This window comes from Eucalyptus grandis, chromosome 5 (assembly GCF_016545825.1).
Source record: "Eucalyptus grandis isolate ANBG69807.140 chromosome 5, ASM1654582v1, whole genome shotgun sequence".
Classification (NCBI taxonomy): Eukaryota; Viridiplantae; Streptophyta; class Magnoliopsida; order Myrtales; family Myrtaceae; genus Eucalyptus; species Eucalyptus grandis.
This window is the reverse complement of record NC_052616.1, coordinates 17,576,318-17,603,857: the sequence shown is the minus strand read 5'-3', so window position 1 is coordinate 17,603,857 and position 27,540 is coordinate 17,576,318.

Below are 27,540 nucleotides of genomic sequence, written 5' to 3'. Positions count from 1 at the left end.
TAAAACAATACCTCCATACACACAAACACCAGCAACCAAGCCAAGTCCAAAGCCCAAACCAAGAGCCAAATGGTTAATCTGATTTCGATCGTGACCGGCTGATGTGACGCTTCCTAGCGAGAATGACATGGATAGCTTTTCTCATCTAATAATTTCATAAGTTTTACGATGCTAATATGTCCTAATGATAATATGTCTTGATTCTAATATTCTGACCAAGTTGAAAAGATTGTCTCTTTTTAATACTTAAAATGTTTACAACTTGATATGTCTCGATTTTAATCATATTAGCTCTTCAAAAAAGTTTACAAAATTACTACGGTGATATGGCTTGGTAAACCTAATTCATTATATGTAAATTAATCACAATAGACGAGGTATAGCTTCATTCTAAAGTGTATTATCTAAATCGACCGAAAACTTTAATACTTCTGGTCTTATCAGCTCATTATTGTCATGTTTCAAATAACTACAAAAAGACGATGGTGATGACGATGATAATTGTTATTATCGCTAGGGTGAGTAAAAAAAATGGACTGAACCAGAGTCAATTTTGGATGATTTCCAATTCCTAAGTTTTGGTACTGGTGAATCAAGTTGGTTCCCGACTCCTGGTGTGGACCCACCCTCATGGACAATCTAGATCAAATTGATTTTCTTTTTAATTCTTATTATTCCAAATTTTCAAAAATCCTAATTCCTATTCTTTTCTCACTCAAGGTCTCAAACTCAGTCATGCTTGCCGCTCATGTCGCTCACTCTCACTTCTCTTAGTCTTAGTCTCACAGCTCTCACACCTCCCTTGTGGTTCGAGGCTCAATGCCTATGGCTCAAGGCCTCTCACTTCTCTGTCTTAGTCATACTCACACCTCATAAAAAAGGGCTCATACTCATGCCTCATGGAATATGAAAATAAATATAAAAAGGCCTCATACTCACGCCTCATTGAATATGAAAAAAAAGGTGATATGGCTGGTTCCTAGACCCATCTAGGAACCGGATTAGACCAATCGGCTAAGTTTTCCTGTGTGTCCAAGACTAGTGGGCTAGTTCTTGGTTCAACAAATAAGGAACTAGTCCATTTTTGAACCAATTACCGTTAGATTATGACATTTCATTCAGTACAAAGTGGATTGACAAATGATTTCTTTCACAACATAACCTACTAAAGTCATCAAAGGCATCAAAGATTACTAAGTGACCACCTGGACTAAAAACAACAGAAAAACAATTAGAAAAATAGTCATGACAGAGTATCTAACTCTTTTTTTTTGGTCGGAGTTGACTCTTTATTTAGAATGCGCTTTTGCGTGCACTTGGAATCCCACTATCCAAGATGGATGAGCCCATTGCCCCAGCTTCATCAATAATTCAGAAGTGAGAAAATTACTCAGTATGAGATGGAAAGTTGCCGAGGCATAAGTTGGGTGAATGATTATTTACGAATAAGTCGAACTCATGACATCAAGAAAGACACTGTAATTCCCTTTATTGTTGAGCTATCATGGAACGTGATTGCCTCACACTTGTTCAAAACTTTCAAGCTTCTTCGGAGAACATTACAGAAACAATGGAGGGGCAGAGAGCGATGAAGAGAATGCATCGATCGACGATGGAAGGCCTAGCGACCTGTGCCGCGAGGGAGAGAGAGAATCAATTTTCCGACATCAACCACAAAAAAAATACCCACATCCAGCTGACGGGAGAAAGGCGATTCAAAGGCAGGTTCCTTGGTCTAGGCATTACGATTTTTTCAGGGGAATGTGGGAATCTCTCTCTCTCTCTCTCTCTCTCTCTCTCTCTCTCTCTCTCATGTAATTTTTTTTAAGTGTCTGCTGATGGGCCAATATATATTGGTCCCACGGCAGATCAAAGTATATGAATATATTAATGAAAAAATCACTTTTTTTTCTGCTAAATAATCACAAATCACTTGATTAAAAAAATATGCAAAATATCAAGTTTTAATATTCAATTATACTTTTGTGACAAGTTTTAGGGTTTCTAAATACTTATCCCAATTTATGAGGGGTTAGACACCATGTTTCATGCTAAATGAAAAAGTAGTGTTAACTCAAATTTATTATAAATGAAACATGCAAAAGCAAGTTTACCGTCAAAATGCACCAAATTAACAAATTACTAGAGAGGTTTCATGCATCACCATAATATATATTGTAATAGTGTAAGCAGATCGTTTGAAAACCTGCATATTTACATCTAGCATTAAATATTTTATGAATAAATAAATTTAAAAATGCATAATATAATACTATGACCAACATGTGTTGGAATCAATCATATTAACTTCTTAAGATAAGGAAAGAAAGCAGCGAGTCAAGTCAATGAAAAAACCAGCTCTTTGTCCTCGAGCAGAAACCAATCTCATTTACCAATTATGCACCCACACCCCCACCCCCCCCAAAAAAAAAAAGAAAAAGAAAAAACTCTCCAAAAAAAAAAAAAAAAAGCTCTGACAATTCTCCTCTGCCTTTAAACTTTCAGAAAAGCCACTTGGGAGTTTCAACTACCCCACTTATTTTCCGGTCCGTAATGGGAGGGTTGATTGATCGTACACAATCGGGCGTGCATGTGCACCTGCGGTTGTTTTATATAGCATTCCGCGTCCAATTCCTATGTATCTTTGACTTTAGGGTCATCAAAGTGAATTTTCCACTTATAGACTAAGCACTGCTTCAACTCCAGACATTTGACTTTTCAAAATCAAAATTACAACCTAAGACGCAGCATTTACGTAAAAGTTGCCATGAAAGAAAAAGTGATCAACACGAATTTCATAAAGACAGAACAAATATGCAAAATTCCAAAGATTAATTATATCAATGAAGAACTATTATAATTTAACAACACTTATGCGTAGTTGTACTGGCACGTAATACGGAGGGAAAACCTCAAACATCCATCTCACATATCATACAAACATCTTATAACCCAAAGGGAAATAGAGAGATAAAGTGTGTCGAATTCCGTTATGAGATCAACTACACAATGTCCTCCCCAACTCCACCTCTGTCACCACTAACGGCTAGAGTCACAACATTGTTATTCCCCGATGATTCTTCTTGGTCCCCAACATCAACTTTCAAAAGTTCTTTGATAATCCCTTGTGATTGAATAAACACTTTTTTGAGTCTCAAAGAAATTTCTTCACACGTGGACTTGAAGATCCATTTCATCTCTTGGTAAATTTGTTGGTAATCGGGATTTGTAGCAACCATAATAAGGAAGAAACCATAAATAACCCATTTGATGTAAGAATTTAATACGATTGAATCGATTACTACTCCAATGATGAGACATCCTAGTATGAGAAACGCAAAACTGATGAATGTCTTTCCATGATTGCTTCGTGTTGTTCGCGAACTGATGCCAAAGAGCACAATGAGAACTACGGCTATCGTGATGATGGTTGCTTGCTTGTTTAAAAGTACATCTTTAGCTCCTAAAAGAGCAAACGACCATTTAAGCGAGGATGTCAAGAAATCTTTCGATTTTTCAACGATGGCATCTTCTTGTTCTCCAAGTCTACCAAAAAGAAAAACAAAATCTGAAATCAATAATTGAAAGTGCAAGTAAATAATACCAAGCTTGTGCTAGGAGAATATAGATGGATTGATTGTGTAAGTTATTATTATTATTATTATTTTTTATCAAGGATGGGGTTTTCAAAAGTTACACAAATGAGAATTTCAAGCAACATAGTAAGCCAAGTGCACTAAATGCTCATGACCCAATGGTGGATATAGTTCCTAAGGAACGACATGAATATATGCAAGCAATGGAGAGTACTTATCTAACTAAATCCGTTGGAATGCAAAACTAACCTGGTCGAAGAAAGGTCGATGTCAGACATTGATTTGTGTTAGCTTTCGAACAAAGTGTGTTGATGTTTGTCTCCCTCAGCCCCTCAGCACGAGAGGCAAAGAGTTCGCAGCGAATGCAAATTGTGTTGGGCTTCTTGTCTATCGAAGTCGGGCTTATGTAAGGAGAATTTTACGGATAAGCTTTTGAACAAGAAGAGGTGATGCTCCTTTTCCCACTCTTAATTTGACCCATAGCTGGGGATTTCATTGATCCTGCTCTCCACCGATTCTCTAGTAGGACCCTCGACCTATAACATTGATGGAAAAGGAGTGCTCGGGAAAAGATTGTAAGTAGTAGTGCTTTGTAAAAACTTTTGTACAATTTTTTTTGTAAAGTTTTTACAAAGGACGCTCTTGCACTCCTTTCCAGGTTCTCCCCACGTTTCTCGCTTTTCCTCATTGCTTCCATCGGGAATAGAGATGAGCATAAGTCCAAAATAAAATTTAGGATCGAAAAATTAGATTGATGAAAACTTACTGGTTCCAAGTTCCATGGTATATAAAGTGGGTTTGAAGTTCTAAAAATTAGAGAGGTTGTTTCTAGATTATAGATTGTAGAACCTGAAATCTAAAATTTGGAACTTGAGGTAAGTTTGCATTTCTCTTGATTTAAATCTTCATGTAATTATGTTGTATTCTATGACATTCGATAATGAGTGCATAATCTATAACCACTAATTTGAGCTTCCTTTTTAATAATTGAGACTTTTACTTTGTTTAATATTTCATATTATTCGTGTGATCAAATATAAGTTATGGTTAGTAGCCATTAAAAGTGATGATTCATTATAATCGTCAATTACTAATGCAGGTGAAACCTATGTAGACTTCGGAATCAACCTTAGAACCTGTGATAGAGTATGTTTCAAATTCCAAAATATACATAGTAGATTCCAAGTTTCAAAAAATAAGGAACATATAAGGTTCAAGTTTTAAGTGAAATCTGCCCAAAATCTAAAATCGCTCACCTTTAAATGGGAGGAGCTCGTGCAAGGAGCTCGCATTTGCTTCATTAATGAATGTGCTCGGGAATTCCACGGGAAAAATGAGAAGCCCACTCTTGGTTTGAGCTTATTTCTTCCCTTTTGTTTTTCCTTCTTTTTGTTTGATTTGTTCTCTTTTTTTTCCTTTTTTTGGCCATTTAGGACAAAACTGGTGTCCCCCCTTTTTTTTTTTTCAAAAGAGTAATTTATTTTGTAGATAATAAACTAGTTATTGTATTACATTTTATATATTTCTTTTTCTTGTGTTGTACTACGAAAGCATTATTCCAAAACCCAACCACGGGTAGTGCAATTGGTGTGCGTTCTCTCCCTAATCGCCGTGGTTGAGAGTTCGGATCCTCTTGTTGCTAAAGTGTCTTAAGCGGGGGGTTCTGGTGTTGGGGTCCTAAGCTAGCCTCTCCCGATGGTTTACGTCTAAATAGCGGCTTGCTCCGAGGCCCACGGAGTTACCGAGTACCGGAGGGTCATGTGATACCCGAAGGGTAATGTCCGGCGGTTCCTCGATCACCAAAAAAAAAAACATTATTCTAAATAACCTAAGTAATGGTAAGAGTGAAAAAAATCATCCACTAGTTTCAATGAATGCATTTGATTTAATCAGTACTATCATATATGTCATTATGTTATACGTCGTGGATTTTAATTACTCGTCTTCCATTTTGTTCAATGAATCTAATGGACTAATTTCTTCATTTCTCATGTCATCACTACACAACTTTTTAATGGGTGTTTTCCAAAAAAAAAGTAGATTAGACATGCTAAACATCCATTATTTTCATGCAAATTCAAAAGAAAAGGCCTTGTGGAATGTTATTTTTGTCTTGATTATATGGAATAATTAGTTTTTGACAAGAAAATTACGGCAGTTGCAACTCATTATAAGACAACTTCTCAAACCATTTTCAAATACATATTTTCTTGTTAATTTTAAATATCAGAATTTTCATGGAACCATTAGAAAAAAGATCTTAATAGTACAAATGTACAACAATAGTAACAAGTTGCATATGCAACTTAAAAACAAATACTTTCCATTCAACTGTTTGGCTTCCCTAAAAAGGCTACTCAATTGGAAATGGATATTTTACCGGAACCAACCAATAGAAGTTTTCACTGATATCAATAAAAGATTCATTTTTGACTAAAGAACAAATAAATATCAAGGAGCAATTTTCAGTGTCATGGTGCGAGAAAAGGGGAGTAACTGGACAAGATGATCAGGTGTAGGTTCATTCTTCGTCGGCAACTCACGATTGATAAATAAGAGAAAACGCTCCAAGGAGTTCTTAGATAATATAAACGTCTTAAAATTGGATGTGTGTGACGTCTCCATGTCAATGAGCCTTGTAAGGACGGCATGGATCGCCACTCGCGTTGCCTAAAGATGGCCAACGGTCAAGAGATAAATAAAATAAAGAAGGCAGAATAATCAAGAACGGATAAGTCGATTATTTATATAATTTAGAACCGTTTATTTTAGCTTTTTACAAAGAACGTGGGGACAGACCGCTATGAGGTTGGAGGAACACTCTTGGCTATGCGTAAGAGATGGCAATCCTTGTAATCACGAAGCATGTCTCTAGCTAGGTTTGTTTGCCTTAGGAAGAGCTAGGTACACCCCTAGTGAGGGTTTCCCTGTGACATCCTTGATTCGGACCCCTATCTTAGATGCGAGGAATAGACTAAGGACTAGTATGCTAATAATGAGAATGGGCTTTGAATCAATCCTAGAGTTTGTTCATGAGCCAATTGATTGATTGGAGCAAGGCAACTTAGGATCAGGGTTATGTTAGACCAAAACGTTTGATTATGAGGAGACCGCTTGATCATAAGGATTGATGTTGATGATCATGTGCTGTCATGAGTTGATCAATTGACCAGTATAGATTGATTCAACTTGAGTATATACTAGCAGCGAGTGACTCCGCACGACCACTGTATCATTTGTGAATGACCTAATTCGATTCCGTGTGACCATGGGTCAAGGCAGGTCAATCGATCTTATACGATTATATGATAACCAAGGGTTATTCATGGATTGACCAAGCTCAACTATGGGTTAGTGAACCAACCATGGGTCACGCACAAAACCCTAGACAAGTGCCAACTTAGGCTTGGATCTAGCCACTCAAGCATCGCCAAATCTGCCCAATTCATGTAGGCCGCATTAGGGCCACTTCTGATCAAAACTTAGCCATAAACCTTGGTCCGATTATAGGTGTCAATCATGGTTGATTATAAGACATTCATGTCCGATTTAAAAGATATTCAGATACTCCTCTTAATGATCTTTTGTCCTCTTGAATTTGGATCAAATGAGAGTAAACAATTCTTGGAAGCCAATGAAGCCCCCCTCACATGCCTCAATAGGGAGGAACTTGGGGATCAAGTTATCTTGCAAGGTTTATTATCTTGTAAGGTTTAAACCTATCCTTAGATTTTTAAGATAGTGCATAAGTGCAAGAAGTTGAGACATGTGCTTATGTAGGGATTTGGGCTATAATAACCCTAAAGGTGAGACTTACATAGCTTCTTGAAGATAAGTTGAGGGAGAACTAAAGTTCGACTAGGTGCCACTTCAAGGAGAAAGGGAGGAGAAATAGGTCTAGTTTGTGTAACTAGGATAGTTACCTTTGAAACTATGTAATAATTCAACCATTAAAGCTTGAAGGATAAACTTGGTTAAGATTAACCCTAATTGTGACACTTGAAAGATGGAGATTCAATCTTTCTAACTAAGCCAAGAAAACCATCATTAGCCATCATTACTTAGCCTATAATTGAATTTCACATGTATATCCTTAGAACCCATCTCTCTCTCTCTCTCCCTCTTACTTTTTCCCCAAGTTCACTTTGCTTTCTCTTTACATTTGCCTCTCTCCTTCTCCCTTACACGCCCCTCTCTCGGCCTCCTCACTATCACCCACCGTGAGCTACCATCGCCATCTGCTCACTATGTCATCATTGCCGTTTGCTCACTGTGAGTCGTGAGCCGCCATTCGTCTTCGTTCTTGTCCTTGTTTAGTAAGTAGATCCCCTAAACATTGGCTAGGCTGTTATGTTGCGTAGCTTGGATGTAGGTTTGGTTTGTTTTTGTTGTTAAGTAAAGTCGAACCATCCTAGGTAGATTAGAACCACATACTAACTTTGTAAAGTTTGCTTTTGATTTGTTTGAGTTATAAAGCTCGTGAATAGGTGAGAACTTGTCATATGATAGTCAAGGTTTCAATGTTTGTTGTTGTTAGTGGAAACGCGTGTTATATGTTCACGTCCATACCTGGCTACAAAAGATCGTTGTTATTATTGGATGAGGTTCATTTATATGTTATTGTCTAAGTTTGGCTATAAGGATTTGTTGCTACTATTGGTTGTGGTTCGTCTATGACTCATCGCATATCCTTGATTTTAAGGTTTTGTTGTTGTTTATTGAAGGTAGCTCTTATATACGTCACTGTGAACGCTTGAAAACACTCCCTGAGCCTCCGAAAAGAGATTCACGTTCGTTTGGACATGTGTGGAAGCATGCCAGGTTGAGTTGCTCTCTCTTGGTTCAGCGATGTTAAGGCGTATTGTTTCTGAACCGGATTGGACTTACAGCGGTGCTTGAACATCACGTGAGCATTTTAGAAGCTATTATTTGTTAAGTGCAAATTTTATATGCTATTATTTATGACTTGAGAGGCACATGCTTATTTTATACTTTATTATTTAGGACTTGAGAAGCACATGTATACAATAGAAGTTATTATTTGGCATGTGTAGAATTCTTGATCATACTAGTGTTTTAGGTAGTTGAGAACTTTCCTTCATATGCATAGTTTAAGGCAAAGCGAGGGCTTTGCTATTGATTTGCCATCAACATGTTGGCTTTGAGTACTCGCATGGTTCCGATACGAGGCATCTGTTTATATGAGGTTTAGGCAATTTACTTATTGAGTTTTCAACTCATTCGTTGTTATTTTACCCTTTTCAAGCCCATAGATATGAGTTTCCCTCCGATCCAACTCAGGTTACCTGTATAGATGGGAATCATGATGCTTAATATAGAGGACGTGATGTCTGATATTACATACTAAAAGCACACTACCTTGATGTGGGTTGATGAGGGCTTAGGTTGCCTGGTTCCTCATCTATATGAGTCATGATTCATGTGGATCGACGAGATCTTTGGGCCCCTCTGTGGGTTTGATGGTCCGCCTGGTGGCCCCAATGGTTCGATGGCGAATACTTCCAATGGCACCATAGATGACGTCGACTCCGACCTCAACTAAGATCCCGAGCTTGAGCTGTGAGGAGTCGGTCTTTTGATGAGAATCACTTTTGATAATCGCTATTGCAGAGGAGTTAGGACTAACTCCCTTATCCCCTTTTTGGTTGTAATCAGAATAGTCCAACTAAGTGGACATGTAAATGAAATCATTTGATCTAATGACACGCTTCCGCATATGCTTAATTGAAAGATGAAATTAGTGGGCTAACGATGCTCGAGCGTCCAAATTAATTTCCGTGGATGTGTTCTCGCGACAGGGGAAAGGCTTGTGATGTGACATTACCACTCCAATCAGAGAGCAGTGACGATTCATTTCCGCCCTCCCCATACTCTCTCTCTCTCCTTTTCTATTCTCTTCTATTCTCTTTGAGCCTGGCGGATAATCCAATTCAAGTTTTGAGAATTGAAACTTCAGAACTTATTGAGATTGAGCTTGTTTGAGAACCTTAAACAAAATTGATTTAAATGATTAAAGGCTGTCGATTATCCAATTTAGTAACTAAAGAACGGGTCCACTGGTTCTTTTAATATAAAATTAATTTAGAGTAATTATAATCTTATCAAATATATTGGAAAACCTATCAAAACTGGTATTTTCTCTACGTTGGGTAAGAGATCAATAATATTCAGCTATCAAATTTTAAGTATAATCAAACAACTTTTAAATTCTATTTTAGCATTTAAGAATTTCATTACTTAAAACTAGGGGTGAGTGCGGTTCCCGGGTAGAGACGGGAATCGGAGAACCGCACCGGAGGGTCCGGTTCGGTTCTCGGTTCCAAGGGGACCGGTTCTGGTTCCCGGTTCCTTTTTCGGGAACCGGGAGTTCGATTCTAGTTCCAGTTCTGGTTGGAATCTGGAATCGAACTGGAACCGGTTTTAGAACCAGTTAGGGCTCCAAAAGGAAGAAGACGATCTTCATGAGTATCTTTTGCAAAATAGCCCCAAATTGACTCTTCATTCAGGCCTCACACAGTCATGCCGTCGGACGCTACTCTAAGTCTCGCCGCTGAATGCTGCTCGCCCTTGAGGCCACTGCATCCGGACGTCGCTGGACACCAGTCGCCGACGCCGCTCGCTCAAACCCTTGTTGCTCGACGCCAATTGCTGCCCAAATCTCAGGAGTCCGATTTTGAAGACAAGGTGACGCCTTATTTTCCCCCTTTTTTATGTCTCGATGGAGGTTGGTTTTTTTGTTTGTTCTTGCCTTGTTGATAATGGGAAAGTGGTGGAGAATTCTTCGAGACCCTTTTGTTTCGGTGGTGATTTTCTTCGTTGTTCTAATGGGAAATACCATTTTGGTTTGGTGTTATCGATTGAGAAGCAATTTAGTGTTGTTGGCAAAGAAGAGAAGCTCGAGGTAGGGGCGTAGCTCAAGTTGTTATGTTTACGATGTTACCAGTGTTGAGGTCTTGTATCGGCAACACGTTATTCTACGTTGGGTGACTGAGTAGCTTGAGGATTTGAGCTGTGCCTGGAATCGAGCTGCTCTGTGGGTTAATCTAATTTGCTTCTCAATCATAAATAACTTGGTTGTTTTGGGTTTTGAATGAAATCTTGCAAGATCTTCGAGATGATAAGTAGTTTTTTTATAGATCATCTTGGTGCAGTGCCAATTACTACGGCTCAGGTACTTGTAAATGTTGGATTTTTTTTTTCTCACAAGTGACTTATTTTTCCAACTTTTGTCCCCTTTTTGAGTCCTAATAATTGATTTATCCTTTCTTCAAGGGAGAGGAGTTGAGAAAGAGCTTATATTGAGTGCAACTCAAAGACAAAGCAGGTACTTGTCCATGTAAAGTAGAACTTATCATCTTTTTCTGCAATGCCTTTGTCAATCGTGTCCTGACATGGCCACACTTTGTGACTGCATCACTTGCTTATATTGAGTGCAGCTCAAAGACACAACAGGTACTTCTCCATGTAAAGTAGAACTTAACATCTTTTTTCTACAATGCCTTTGTCAATCGTGTCTTGACATGGCCACGCTTTGTGACTGCAGAACATGAAGGTAGTGTTTGATCAAGCCATAAGAGTTGTCCTTCAATCACCCAAACAAAAGAAAAAGAAGAGCAAAGCCCAAAAAGCCTGCTCCATATTGTGATTGATAATAACTTGAAGATAGAACAATTGGTCCTTACTTATCATTTCTTGACATTTGAAGTCAATCTACTTGTAGGCAGATCCCTATCTCTATTTTGTTCTTGTTTCTCTCTCTCTCTCTATCTAGAGGACACTTTGTTTCTTGTCTTGCACAGGGTCGATTATGATTGTTTTAGATTATGGGTGATTGATGATTTGATTATCGTTGACCCATAGAGATAATTGGGTTAGTCTTTGTGTGAAAGTTATGAGTTTCCATTTGAGAGGGAGAAGATTTTTGGGGTGAAGAATAGGGAGAAATGAATGAGCTCTATGTTGTCCTTCATGCTCTGCTTTGCTAATGTACTCCGTAAAGTATGCGCGTACGTTATAGTTCAAATCTGAAAAAAAAAAAAAAAGAACCTGTTGGAACTCGGAAGCTATACTGTTACAGGTTCCAAAGTTGATTCAGGTTATTGATTCTACGGGTAACTTTCAAATTTCAAAAATTGAGGAACCTGTACCCGAGGGTAGATTTCAGTTCCAAATAGAACCGAACTGAAACTTGGAACCCCTCACCCCTACTTAAAACTCAATATTTAAACTTTGAGCACATGATCTTCAGTTTTATCATAGCGGGCCCTTTGTATCCATCTCTCTCTTCTGTTTTTCTTTTCATCAATTTTTTAAAATATGTTTATAAGAAATACTGAATATTTAAACATTTTATATTCATTTTTATTTTGAACAAGACGAACATTACGTCGGTGTGGCACTGTTGCATCAAACTTCTTGAATACAAAACTTATTGAGATTAAGTTTGATGACCTTAAACGGAATTTACTTGAATGATTCAATTAAGTCAATAATCCACTTGATCTAGTAAGTAAAGGAGTTTACTCAATTTGTTCAATAGAAAATTGATTGGTGGTAAATTAGAATTGACTAAATGTTTTGGAACATCTACAAGTAATGGTCTTTTTCTCTATGTTTGGCGAGAGAAGAATAACATTTTGTTTTTAATTTTCTACCATCACCAAACAACTTTTAAATTATTTTTCAGTCCTTAAAATTATCATGACTTATAAATGCAGTACCTAATTTTTCAGCATTTAATTTTCAATTTGATCAAATCGTCCCTTTTCTTATCCATCTCTCTTCCTTTTCTTTTTCCCATCAATTTTTTCAAATATGTTGGTGAGATAATGAATATGTAAACCTTTTCTTTTAATTTTATTTTTTTAGCAAGAAAAAAAAAATGCTAAATTGGCGTGCCAGTGCCACATCCAAGTTGTTGAATTTAGTAATGACAAAATCACTTGATTGCAAAAATTATGCAAGTCAAAGTACTCAATTGTAGGAAATGAAAATTGTAGGACTCAATTGCCAAGCTATTTATATTACAGATCTAAATACAAAAGTATCCATAAAATTGAACATAAAAAATGAATTTAGATGGACAAAGTACAATTATCTTAATTTCATTAATGTTCTAGGAACACGTGCTAGTATTCATCATTTTAATAAAGCAATTTAGAAAATAATCACAAAAAATCCATGTGTCCAAACTAGCAGTGCTACCGCTAATACAATAAGGGTTGTGTTTTCCTCCATCCATCTAGGGTTAATCTGAATAGGATTGTGACGAGCTGAGGAGAAGCTGCCTAGCGAGAGTGACACGGTTATATTTTCTCATTTACTACTTAAAAAAAGTTCACGACGCTAATATGTAATATGTCTCGGTTCTAATATTCTGACGGGGCTAAACTTCACAATGATATGCCAACGAATATTGGCGCCAACGCACATCATAGTTCTTGACAAAATCATTTTTTTTTTTTTGGCTAAATAATGATGAAATCACCTGAATAAAGAAATTATACAAAATAAAATGCTCGATTGTAGAAAACCAATATCGAAAGATTCAACTGCCCAAACTTAATAAAGTTCCCTAATATTAAACATCATAAAAAGAATTTCCGCAGACAAAGTGCAATTCTCATAACTTCACTGATGTTCTAGGAACATGTGTTAATATCTTCCCTCTTCATTCAGCTATTTAAATAATAATAATTGAAAATTCATATCTCCAAAATAGTGGCGTTAGCGCTAACATAATAAAGGATTGTGTTTTCCTCCTTCCATTCATGAGTTGAGAAAACATTTTACAGTATTCAAATTATATGTGACTGATATTCGTACATGTTTGTAATCGACCAATGAAAGCGCTAGTTCGAGCTAGCTTCCGCTAATTAGAATTACAGGCAAATATGGCCTTATAACTAAATCCCCTAACCTATTTGAAAATACATGCGTATCCAGGAGCAAATCATCAATTGCCACCACTTAATTCTCCACGACTAAGTGTCTTACTTCATTTATAATATTTTCCATATCCATTAACGAGAATTCAATAAATCATACGCATGCCAAGTGTGGAATTATTCTGAAATTCGAACTGTTTCATGCTTAAAAACAGTATTGCACACAATTCAAAGGTGGATCGATAGGGGCCGAGAATGGACCTGGGGCATAAGAAGATCGTGGTCTTATTGTCGCCTTGATGTGATGGGCCTCCCAAGATCTGGCTTCAACGATTGGTTTCATGATTGTTTCTTGGACCAAGCTTCCCGAGACCAAGCACTTGGTTACAAAGTTATATACATTTGTTACCTCACATGGAGAGATCTCCTTGGTTCTCACTTGTTGGTGAGCTGTGGCGATGGGCTTATCGATCTCGGACATTGGGGATCCAAGCATGTGTAATGGCAGATTCAAAATAAAGAGTTGAAGACTTTATCATGACTATTCTCTTAAAAAAAAATTAGTCATTTTGGACATTATCACAGCCTATTCCAAAATTTATCAATCTTTCCCCACTATCTTTCGCAATATTACAAGTTCTGGTTGTTCTATCTAGGTAACTTTGTTCATCTTGTCCTTCAGGCATTTGCTACCTCATATGGAGAAATTTCCTTCAGACTTGTTAGTGAAGCTACAACAATGGGCTCATCGATCTCTAGCTTTGGGCTTTCAAGTGGACACAGTAGGAAATCAGAACAAAGAGCCAGATACTCTACAATGACCATCTTTTAGGCATCTCTTGGCTTTTTTAGTCCAAGTCATCAATTAGTGATCTTCCACGTTTGTAGTAGGTTATGTGGTTATGTGGCAAGATTTTTTTTTTGTAGATCCACTCAAGACTGAACGACTTGTAACATTACAATTTTCTTTCATGATTTGAAACAGGACATGATCTCAAAAAAACCGGTGGTATTAGAAGTTTTTGGGCCATTTTAAGATTATACACTTCGAAGTTGAGCTATAATTTGTCTAGTATGATTGATTAATATATATGACCTTTCATTTGACTTCCGATGAGTTGGGTTTTGAGGATGAACTTAATTGCTGCTTTTGACAGAAGGATGAACTTGTTGGTCACTCTAATTTAATCCATTTCGTAAAAGCCCCTGCTCTTAAGTATGAGCCATAGGAATTGATTTCTGGAAAACTTATAGACAATTCCTAGAAGAAATTAGAAAAAAAAATAATTTTGCCAAGAAAAGAATCAAATGAATTTTAAAAATTTGCATACATGGCATGGCAATAACGTAAGGTTCCCCAAATAAAGAGCATGTATATGACGACATTCTCTTTTCTCTAAATCACAGGTATTTATTACAAATACATGCAACCAAATTGATTCACAAATGCAGTATGATTGCAGGAGATCGAAAATCAAACTAAACTTTGAAAATTGGCACATTGTCCGGCAGCTCAACAATCTCCAAAAACGAGTTGAAACCCTTTGTGAGTGGACAGGATGATGCAAAAGCAAATACTAACAAGCATATATTGACAACCTACCATATGAACAGAGATGAGCTTGTCCATAGAAGCAACTTCAAATAGAGAGTCCCGAAAATGATGTCTATCGAGTATGGGCCCATGGATTTGGTCACAATGATTATTCCTACAAGATAGATGACCTCACAAATGATATAAAACTACATAATTGTGTGGTTTAACGCCGCAGTATGTTGCAAATTGAAATTCGCGACAATGATTAGCTTGAATGAAATAAATGCAATGTGGAATCTCTTGGTTGAGTCAAACCTTTCATGCTGTTGATGTTGTTGTGGTTACTAGTCATTCTTGTACCAAGTCAGGAAGAAATTAATTGAAAGAAAAATAGATTAAAAAAAATTAGCTACTCAGTTCCTGCTCCGAGTAGAGTTCTTAGAACATATTCACACGAATGAATTTTGTCCCTTACGAGTGGCACTGCACGATCCATCATGCTTTGGAGAAGTTAGAGGTTAACAAACTCTGATTTTATTTGAATTTTGTGCAAGAGAAAGTGGAAGAAGCACTTCGTTGCAAAGGATATACAGAGGTCTTGTGTTGCTAATATTAACACTCTTGATTTTCAAGGTTCTACATCTAATGGTGGCAACCCCTTCACACTCTTGATTTTAAATGTTCTTCTGATGGGGACAAGAGATAACCCTTGATTTTCAAAGGGGATCCCTATTGGATCCATACATTTCCTGACCCCTCCCAACCAACCTCCTTGTGACTTGGTGGTAGGACAGGACAACACTGGGTACAAATTTCTTAAGGGCTTGGAACACCAATTTCATTTATCACGCTAAACAACAAAAATAATTACGATAAGGTATGGTTAAAACATGCAAAAGCGATTTTAGGCCTCAGAACACAATAAATTAATGAGATACTATGAACTTGTAAGATCTAACATCTGTTGTAATCAATCAGATTAACTTCTTAAGATAATGAAAGGCTGTGGGGGGTCAGGTCAATGAAACGCCAGCTCTTTGCCCTAGAGCACCGTCCGATCTCATTGCCAGTTGCCTCCCACTCGGGCGGTTCCCCGTCTTTATGTCATGTAGCAGCTTCTTTTCAGCCCGGACATTTCTTCCGCGTTATCTTTGAGAAAAGCTACTTGAGAGTTTCAAGTACCTCCTTATATGGAACATTGGAGTTAACTGAACTTCCTTATCGCTTTTTCCCGCACATAATGGGAGGGTTTGATCGATCATCCGACTAATTGCTCGTACAAAAGGTGGGATAACATACACGATCAGGTGTGCCTGTGCATCTGTTGTCGTTTTAAATATCATTTCACATATAATTCCTAATTTATCTTTGACTTTAGGGTCATCAAAAGGGATTTTCCACTTATGGATGAAGTAATGCTTCAAATCCAGACACGTGACCTTTCAAAATTAAAATTACAACCTAAAACGCAGCGTGGTATGTAAATGTTGCTATAAAAGAGAAGGTTATTTCATGAAGATGGAGCAAATATGCAAAGTTGCAAATTTGATGTATCAATGAAGAACTAATATAATTTGACCATGCTTTCACGTATAGTATAAATAGGTAATACAAAGAAAATACCTCGGATATCCATCTCACACACTGTACAAATATCTTAAAATGTAAAGAAAAAAAAATGAGAGATAAAGGGTATTGAATTCCATCAAAAAAATTTATGAAACTACTACGGTGATATAGCTCGGAAAACCCAATTCATTATATGTTAAGTAATCACAATAGACAAGGTATAGCTCAATTTTGTAGCGTATTATCTAAAATGATCAAAAAACTTGTAATACTTCCTATATTTTCAAATCATTATGTCCCATTTCAAATACCTAAAAAAGATGATAATATGCTATGTCATTCATTGTGGAGTAGATTGATAATTTTTTTTTTTTTTTTTTGTAACTCAGGGAACCCCGTAAGTCGATAGCCGGCGAGCAAACCCTGAGGGAGCGACAGTGAGACTCACCACCATAGTACTCCAAGTAAGAATCCCTAACGATGCCTGTGGGATGCGAACTCCTCCCCTTCGTGAGGGGGAGAGAGCCCCAAGCCAGTCACGCCGTTGCAGGCGGTGGTATTGATAAATGATTTTTATACAACATAATTGGAAAAATTATCCAAAAAGCTATAAACCTTTTAATTTTGTTAATTGAGTCATAAACTTTTTTTACATTTTGTCAATTGAGTTTATCCGGTTAATTCCGATTGACAATTGTTGACATGAATGTTGGTTATTATAAGGGGCAAAATTGGTGCTAATATAGATCATTTTTATTAATATATATATATTTTATATATATATATATATATATTACATTTCTTTTTTCTTTTCATGTTTTCTTCCCTTATTTCTCTAGCCGGTCATTGAGCCTCGGTAATTGTTGTCGATGGGCAAGGTCAATTGGTTGACCTCAGGCAAGCCTAGCCTATCGCTAGTCAGGCTCGAACTCGCCAAATCTAGCAATGTTTGTCTCCCTGGATTTGGCGAGTTTTGCCCTTCTTAGCGGCCAATGGGGGCGACCCTGGGACCAGCCCAGCAACAGACTATAGGAAAAAGGGAAGAAATAAAAACAAAGAAAAGAAAATGAAAAAAAGGAAAAATTGTCCATGTCCACTAACCGCACCACATTGGATAGCTACTGCCAACGTCAATGATTTTTGACCAAAATTAATCGGATAGACTCAATTGAAAGGCTTAAGACTCAATTGACATGATTTTCAAAAAAAAAAAAAAAATGGTATAATGAAAAGTTTATAACTTTATTAGCGAAATTGTAATAAATTTATAAATTTTTGGACAAATCTTCCCAAAATAATCTACTAAAGGCACCAAAAATCGCTAAGTGACTTCGATTGAAAAAAAAAAAACTTATTTTAAAAAATAGTCATGATAGTCTCCAACTCTTTACTTTAAATATGCTACTTCGTACGAATAGATCGCCAATGTCCGAGATCAATGAGCGCATGGCCGCAGCTCATCCACAAGCCCAGAAGTGAGGAGATCCCTCCATGTGAGGTAACAAATGTATATACTCTGTAACGAAGTGCTTGTTCTTGGGAAAATTGGCCCAAGAAACACACATGAAACCAATCATTGGAGGCCCATCGACATGACAATAAGACCACGATTTTCAAATGCCCCAGATCCATTCTTGGCCCCTGTCGATCCGCCTTTGGATTGCATGCAAAACTGTCTTCAAGCATAAGCAGTTCGAATTTCACCAATTAAGGCCACACTTGGTATACATATAATTTATTCAATATTCGTTATTGGAAACGACACATATTATAAATGGAGTAAGATACTTACTCGTGGAGAATGAAGATTCATATGCCAAGTGTGGACTTATTGGGAAAAGTCGAATTCGTCACTTGAAGTCGCTTTTGCGTGCACTCCAAGGGCGGATGAATAGGGGCCGAGAATGGAATCGGGCATTGTCGTGTTGATGGGCCTCCAATGAGCAACGGCTTCAACGATTGGTTTCATTATCGTCGTGTGTGGAATTTGTACGGATGCGGCTTTTGATCTCTCTTCCTCCCTCGCGGCAGAAGGTCGTCAGCTCTGAAGGAGGAGTCCGAAAGTTGAGCCCGACTGAACTGGTGTAGCAATAATAAATGACGCAATATAGTCCTTGCCGCAATCTGCTACAAAGAGTCATAAAAGATTTTCACACGAAAATTTAGAGATGAGACTATCAAATATCTCATATTGATATATTCATGCCACATTTATTTTAAACTGATTTTTGTATCTTAAAAAAAATCCCAAATCACCAAAATCATATATTGGAATCCGCTTAAATTTGCTAATTTTGTCCTAGGAGTTCCCTTAAGTTCCGAAAATTTATTGAAAATTCTAATTTTTTGTGGCATGAAAATTAATTTTGGATAAATGTGGCATGGATGTGCTGGTTTGAGATTTTTTGCAATACAAAAAATAGTTTAGGTGTACCAATTTGAGATTTTTCTAAGACAAAAATTAAATTTGGGTATATATATTATGAGTGTACAAATTTGGGATCTTTGATTATATTAACCAAAATATTCACTCTAGGATTTGAATATTATGTTACACTTTTTCCCCTCATACTATATATTTTTTCGTAGGGTTGACCCAAGAATTGGAGGGACCAATCAGTATCAAAGATTAATCGTCATGGTCCACATGAAACTCCTTGCCAAATTAAACAAGTGTGGTATCCAGCAATAAAGGAATCTCGTTGTCTGTCATGATATTACAAGTTCGAGCCATCTTATAAGCAAATTTTTGCCCAGTTGTATCTTAGGCATTTGTTACCTCATATGGAGAGATTCCCTTGCTTCTTACTTGTTTTTGGAGCTATGGCAATGGGCTTATTGATGTCGGACATCAGGGCTTCAAGTGGACGAAATAGCAAGTTAGGACCAAAGAGTGGGAGACTCTAACAGCACTATATTTAAATTCATTTTTGCTTTTTTTGGTCTAACTCATCGCTTATTGATCATCGATGACCACAGTAGGTTATGTGGTAAAAACAATAATTTGTCGACCCACTAGAAAAATCGGATGTATTAAAAGTCTTAAGGTCATTTCAGATAATAAACTAGAATGCCAAGCCATAACTACAATTAAATTATATATAGGGACAATAATATAAATAGTCAATGAATTTGGCTCAATGTGCAATATGATTTTTGAACTTTTAATTTGTTCGATATAATTCCCAGACTTTTAATATACGTTCAAATTGGTTCTCAGACTATCTAAAAATGTTCAATTTTGTTCTTCCATTAATTCAAGTTCAAGGATAATATTGAATAGTTATCTAAGGAATATATTGAACATTCATTAAAAGTTCAAATACCAAATTGAACAAATTAAAAATTCAGAGATGATATTAAATATTAGGTTAAAGTTCATTAATCACATTAAATAAATTAAAATTTCAAAAATAATATTATACATTAGGGTAAAATTTAAGGATTATTCGTGTCATCTACCTTTTATATGTGACCTTTTGTTTGATATATGATGAACTAAGCTTGCCAAGCTGTACAACCACGAGGCAATATGAAAAGTTCCATGAGATATCAGACATGTGGACAAAAAGTACAAAAGGGATTCCTATTGGCTTCCCTTTTTGTGGTCTGAGAAATGGTACATTTTGTCCCATCTTCTCTTATTGATTGGCAAATGATTTCATTTGTTGGTAACTCTAATTTGGTATATTTTGCAAGATCCATTTCTCTTAAGTATGAGTCATAGGAATAAATCTTTTAAAAACTCATAGACACTTCCCAAAAGATATTACAAAAAAAAAAAAAAAAAAAAAAAACAAATTGGCCAAAAGGGGTATTAAATGATATTAGCAGATTTGTGTAGATAACATGGAGGCAATAAGGTATGGTTTGCCAAATACATAACATGGATATGACAACATTCTCTAGTCCCTAAATTAGAAGCATTTATGACAAATGACATGCAACAAGAGGATACACAAGAGCAATATGATTGTAGGAGTTTCAAAAATCAAATTGAACTTTGGAAAATGGCACACCATCAAAAGACTGAGCAATCTCTTCAAACCAATATGAATCTCATGCAAATAGATTGGATGATGCCAAAGCAAACAAAAGCAAACACATATTAATGACCAGACACATGATTAGAGACAAGATTGTCCAAAGAAGCAACTCAGATCCAAGAGTCTCAAAAACTATGTATAAGTACCAGCATATTGGATTTGGGCTATTGGCTCTAGTCATTTCGATTAGTGCTATGAAATATATGACTTCACAAATAATGTAAATCTTAAGATTCGCTTGGCTCGGTGTCTCTGTTGACACCTAAATTTTATGATTTTATTTAGAGTTTAATCGTGTACAAAATTAGGAATTAGTCACAAAAAAAAAAAAAATCATCAAAAATCAAAACATTAATTAATTATTTATTAGAAAAAGCCTTAAAGGTTGAGTCAGGCCAAATCTGGCTTCGGCCTGCCTGCCCTCCTTCCTTTTTTACTTCCCTCGCGTTGGGCCCGGCTCAGCCCTTTTTCCCTTTCAGCCTAGCCCGCGAACGAACTGGTCTTCTCCCTTCAGTTGGTCTTCGCGCACGACCTGCAGAAGACAAAACAGCAGGAGGAGCAGGGGGTCGGGATGGCAGGCGGCCATCGTGATCCGCGGGTTAGGAACAGCTTGGTTGGCAGCTGGCACGGCAAGGGGCTTCGCGCGACGACCTGCAGAAAAAAAAAGGCAGAGAGAAACCCAGGGAGAACGGAGAGAAGCAAAGCAAAAACGAGAGAACCGAGTGGGAGAAGAAGATTCTTGGGGGTCAGCCAAGGAGCTGACAAGCCTCCTGGAGTGCCCTGTCGCCGCCGATGAGCCGCCGACCACCACCATTCCCACTGGAAACCAGGTAAGCCTTTCCTCGAACACTTGGCGTGTGCCTCTAAAAATGAGCCGGCCGAAGCTCATCCTAACTAGTTCGGGCGAGCTTCGGCCACCTACCTATCTTTGTTACCTTGTTTGATGCTCTGGCATGCTTGGTTTGGAATCCAGATCGGTGCTCGGGCCTCGGCCGAGGCAAAGTCTGTTAGGTTTTAGAGCCCCTTACCCGTTTGTCGAAATACCAAAGCGAAAACCAGCCTTTGTCTCGAACCTTGAGCCGTTTTTTTGGTTGCCAGAATCCTGCCGCGACCCGGCTAGAAGCCGGGATGTCCCCCTTGCCTAGCTGAAAGCACGTCCGTCGCGCCCTAGTTGGAGACTACTGGGCCGTTCACCTCCGCTGTCTTCTCTGTGGCGATTGGAAGTCGTGGCCCAGGGGTTATAGTCCATCGGGACAACCCCCTCAGCTGACCCCTGTGCCACCTCGTTGAATCCCTGACCGACGCCAGCCACCATCGCCCCCTGGCAGAGACCTCCCAGAGACGTGCCGTCATAGCCTCCTCTAGTCACGACCAAACGGTCGTAGACCAGAAGGCTGGCCGAGTTGGGCCAGATCTTTGATTTGGCCCACTCGGCTCTTCTCTTCCACGTGGGCCCGCATTGGAAGCCCACTTACGAGAGGGTTGGGCCCTCCTGATTAGGCCCAATCCTGGCCTCCTCTCACGTGGGCCCGACCCGGGCGGGTCTAGCCAGACTCGCTCTACTGGGTTAGACCCGGGTCAGGTTAGATTGGACCCGACCTGGTCCGGCCCTAAAAAGCCTTTTATAAAAATAATAATAATAAATTAAAAAAATTTCGAAAATCCAAAATTGTAGGATTTGATTAGGATTTGCTATGTCTTGCCTTCTCAGTGTAATTAAGCCTTTATTTGCTCGTATTTTGATTATATCGTATGTTTAATTTGCATATCTAATTATATTTAATTGCACGTGTTTAATTATACTACAATTAGGATATTGGTAACTATGCTTGTTACTTTAATAGCTGTACACTCGCATGAACACCTTACATGTGGATAGATATAAAATCAATCCAAATTGCCGGACAAAAATAATTTATTTTAAAATGAACAAGATTATGTACCGAAAGGGCACTAATTGGTTAATTAATATAATCAAATCCCCGACCCTAGATTCTCTGGTTGCATAGGAAGTGTGGCATACTCTTGTGCCTCACTTGGTTTTTAGCCGACCCCAATAAGCTAGTGGCGACTCATTTTGTGTAAGATTTCTAAAAAAAATATTTCAATGTCACGCGGGATATGGGCTTGGGAGAGTCTGCGCCTAATCATGGGCCTTAGGCCCGTCCTTCAGGCAATACCCTTGAATCTATTCCCTCTCCCTGAGGGTAGGTCGCGACAGTCTCGATATGCTATGAATTAAAATCACGATGGAGAACAGCTTGAACAGGATAAATACAATGTAGAATCTTTTTATTGAGTCAAACATTTCCTGTTGTTGTTGCAGCAGCGATTGCTTTGCATCTCTATATGGAATTGAGGTTGGCAGAATTAATTGAAAGAAAAACGGCTTTAAAAGCCCACTTAAGCAGACTTTTCTGAGCATAGTCACATAAATAATTTACATACTTTTCGACGTCATTGTATGATCTGCCATACTTTGGAGAAGGTGGAGCTTCACAAACTCTTGACTGTTTTTGTGAATGATGAAATGGAACAAGCATTTGGTTTGCCGAGTATATATAGAGGTCTTCCTTCTTTCCTTTCTTAAAATCCCCGAAATGTTTAAAAGAAGAGAGGGAATAAAACAATACCTCCATGCACACGAGCACCAGCAACCAAGCCAGAAGCTCGAAACAAGAGCGAAATGGTTAATTTGATTAGGATCGTGACCAGCTGATGTGACGCTTCCTAGCAAGAATGACATGGATAGCTTTTCTCATCTAATAATTTAATAAGTTTACGATGCTAATATGTCCAGATGATAATCTGTCTTGATTCTAATATTCTGACCAAGTTGAAAAGATTGCCTCTTTTTAATGCTTAAAAAGTTTACAACTTGATATGTCTCGATTTTAATCATATTAACTCTTCAAAAAAATTTACAAAATTACTACGGTGATATGGCTTGGAAAACCTAATTCATTGTATGTAAATTAATCACAACGGACCAGGTATAGCTTGGTTCTAAAGTGTCTTGTCTAAATTGACCGAAAAACTTTAATACTTCTAGTCATATCAGCTCATTATTGTCATGTTTCAAATAACTACAAAATGATGATTGTGATGATGATGATAATTGTTATTATTACTAGGGTGAGTAAAAAAATGGACTGAACCAGATTCTATTTTGGATGATTTCTGATTACTAAAATTTGGTACTGGTGAATCAAGTTGGTTCCCAATTCCTGGTGTGGACCCACTCTCCTCGACAATCTAGATTGAATCGATTTTTTTTGAATTCTTATTATTCCAAATTTTTAAAAACCCTAATTCATAATCTTTTCTCACTCAAGGTCTCAAACTCAGTCACACCACACTTGCCGCTCATGCCACTCACTCTCACTTCTCTTAGTCTTAGTCTCACAGCTTTCACACTTTCCTTGTGGTTCACGGCTCAATGCTATGGCTCGAGGCCTCTCACTTCTCCATCTTAGTCAAACTCACACCTCATGGAATATGAAAATAAAAATAAGAATGGCCTCGTACTCACACCTCATGGAATATGAAAATAAAAATAAAAAAAGTGATATGGCCGGTTCCTAGACCCATCTAGTAATTGGATTAGACCATCGGTTCAGTTTTCGTGTGTGTCCAAGACTAGTGGGCTAGTTGTTGGTTCAACAAATAAGGAACTAGTCCATTTTTGAACCAATTACTGTTAGATTATGACATTTTATTCAGCACAGAGTGGATTCACAAATGATTTCGCTCACAACATAACCTACTAAAGTCATCAAAGGCATGAAAGATTACTAAGTGACTACCTGGACTAAAAGCAACAAAAAAACAATTAAAAAAAAGTCATGATAGAGTCTCTGACTCTTTTTTTTTTCGGTCAGAGTTGACTCTTTATTTAGAATGTGCTTTTTCGTGCACTTGGAATCCCACTCTCCAAGATGGATGAGCCCATTGCCCCAGCTTCATCAATAAATCAGAAATGAGAAAATTACTCAGTATGAGATGGAAAGTTGCCGAGGCATAAGTTGGGCGAATGATTATTTACATATGAGTCGAATTCATGACATCAAGAAAGACACTGTAATTCCTTTATTGTTGTCACACTTGTTCAAAACTTTCAAACTCCTTCGGAGAACATTACAGAAACAATGGAGGGGGAGAGAGCGATGAAGAGAATGCATCGATCGACGATGGAAGGCGTAGGGATCTGTGCCACGAGGGAGAGAGAGACTCGATTTTCTGACATCAACCACAAAAAAATACCCACATCCAGCTGACGGGAGATAGGCGATTCAAAGGCAGGTTCCTTGGTCTAGTGTCATGGGCCGATCGATTAGGATCGTGACCGCGCGGTGACTCGAGCTATTTTGGATCAACCAAGCCAAGCCTTACTTGATCAAATGCTCACTCACTCGTATACCTGGATCGTAGAGAGAGAAAGTTTAGAGAGAAGAGCTTTGGAAAGAAAGGAGTTTTGATATTACTGAAATAGTTGGATGATTACAAATGAAGGAGGACACCCATTCTTTTAGTCAAGGCCCTCGGATTACATCCGTTGATTTAGATTTGATCCGGCGAATGAGATCGCACCGCCTCAACTATTGACATAAATGCTAACTACCATCTACCGACATAAATAACGGAAGAGACTTCTAGAATTTGGCGTAATGACGGTGTCGCCCGCCCTTGGAAACTTCAGGGAGAAGACTTGGTGGAAGGCCGAGTGAGAGAAGGAGGTCCTCCATGGATGAGTCACGGTCGTCCCTTGGGAACCTCTCGGATCGATCCTCTTTTGGCCTGTGACATTCTCCCCCACTCAATCAAGCGACGTCCTTATCGCTCTCAGCTTGACGGGCGGCCTTCTTAGCACTAGCATGGGCTTTGGCACGTGCTTTCTTGTTTCGGTTTCACTTCGCTTGAATGCTCGCGAACGAAGGACCACATCCTTCTATGGTCAGCTTGGACTTGGCATGCGACTCCACCTTCGGCTTAGGCCTGGCATGCGGCGAGCACTCAACCTCGGGGAAGAGCACTTGAATCGGCATGGTGTGTGTTGGAGTAGGATCCAACTCTACCTTCGGCTTCACCTCGGCCAACTTGTTTATGCGCATCACGGACTTCAAGCTTTTGTCGAGGCGTTGGATCGTTGTGATGGTCTTGGTGTCGACCACCCTTTTGATCATGGGGACCGTCGTCAGGTATTTCGGATCGAGGATCATGAGGCATTTGGTCCTCATGTCAATCATGGATCTCACACTATTGAAGAATTGCATGCTAAGAATGAGATCATAATCATCAAGAGGGATTACCTCGAATTCCATCTTGCCTTTCCATCCGCCAATCTTGATGTCCACATCCGAAGTCGATCCTACGCCATGGACGCCCTCTGAGTTGACTAGCTTGAAGGTATTCCCGGTTGGCTCCACGCGAAGATTCAAGGTCTTCGCCACTTCAATCGACATGAACATGTTCGACGCACCTGTGTCAACCAATACGTATAGCGTTCGGTCGCACACGATGACATCCACGAAGAACATCTCCGAGTTCGACTCATCTTTTTCTTTGGTTGGCGACCGAGCTTGGACAGAGTTGATCATCTTCACGGCTCCAAGTTGGATTTGTCGCCTTTCTTCTTTTAATTCCTCCTCCTCTTCGATGACAAGGAGGGCGTTGATTCGATCCTTCTTTGGGCACTTTTGGGTCTAATGCGGACCTTTGCAGATAAAACAACGAGAAGGCGGGGGTTGATCGAACTTACTCGTTGGGCAGTTCGTTGGTTGACCCCGTTGGAAGGCCAGTTTGGAAGACCTTTCTCCCCACGTCTTGACTCGGCCGCTTTGATCATGCGCGCCGCGGGGAGTGTTCCTTCCTTCATCCTTGGATCGATTCGACCTCCAATCTCTTGGCCTATTCCTTGGTTCGGCTTTGGTGAGGTTGACGAGCGACTCGGCTAGGCTAAGCGCTCTCACGAGACTCGTCACGTCTCTTCATTTGAGCTTGAGTAGTGCCCATGGCTTCAGCCCATCCATGAATGCTCTAAAAGCCTTCTCTTCGCTTAGGTTGCGAATTTGAAGTTTGAGCTCCGTGAACTCCTTCACGTACTCTTGGATCACATCTCTTTGCTCGAGGCGATGGAGCTTGCTACGGGCTTCTTGTTGAGCAAACTCGAGGAAGAAATAGTCCCAGATCTCCCTTACGAAGTCATCCCATGACTCCACAGGATTGGCCCCGCACCTAGTCTCATCGCACCTATTATGCCACTAAAGCATTGCCGTATTAGTAAGGAACATGGAAGCGGTTCGTACCTTGATCGACTCGTCGTGTATGTTGACAGTGCCAAAGTATTGCTCCATGCTCCATACGAAGTTGTCTACCTCTTTGGCGAATCGTTTGCCTTTGAACTCCTTTGGCTTTGGCATCTCAAGTTTGGGCACCGCTTGAGTTGGCATTACTCCATTGGCAATGCTTAATTTGCACAGGGCGAGCTCGGTTTTGAGCTCTTGGATCTCTGCCTTCATGGCTTTGACCTCGTCCCTATGCGGACCTTCCTCCTCGATCACTTGGACATGCTCCTTCAACACATCGATCGATGCTTCAAGGGCTTCGTCCTTGTCGTGCAATGGGGCGGTAGCTTCATTGAGGCCGGTCGTGAAGTCTTCATGGAGCGAAGTCTCAACCTCCATGATCCGGTCTCGCACATCATCAAGACCTTCCATGAGTTTGAGCACGGCACTTCGGACCTTCCCGATCTTCTCATCGAACGCAACTACAACATCCACCGAGGCATATATTTTCTTTGCTTTGCCGTGAGTCTCCTTGACTTGCACAGCCTCTCCGTCCATCACAGCATCTTGGCTCGACATTCTTTTGAACAGTTGGCGCTC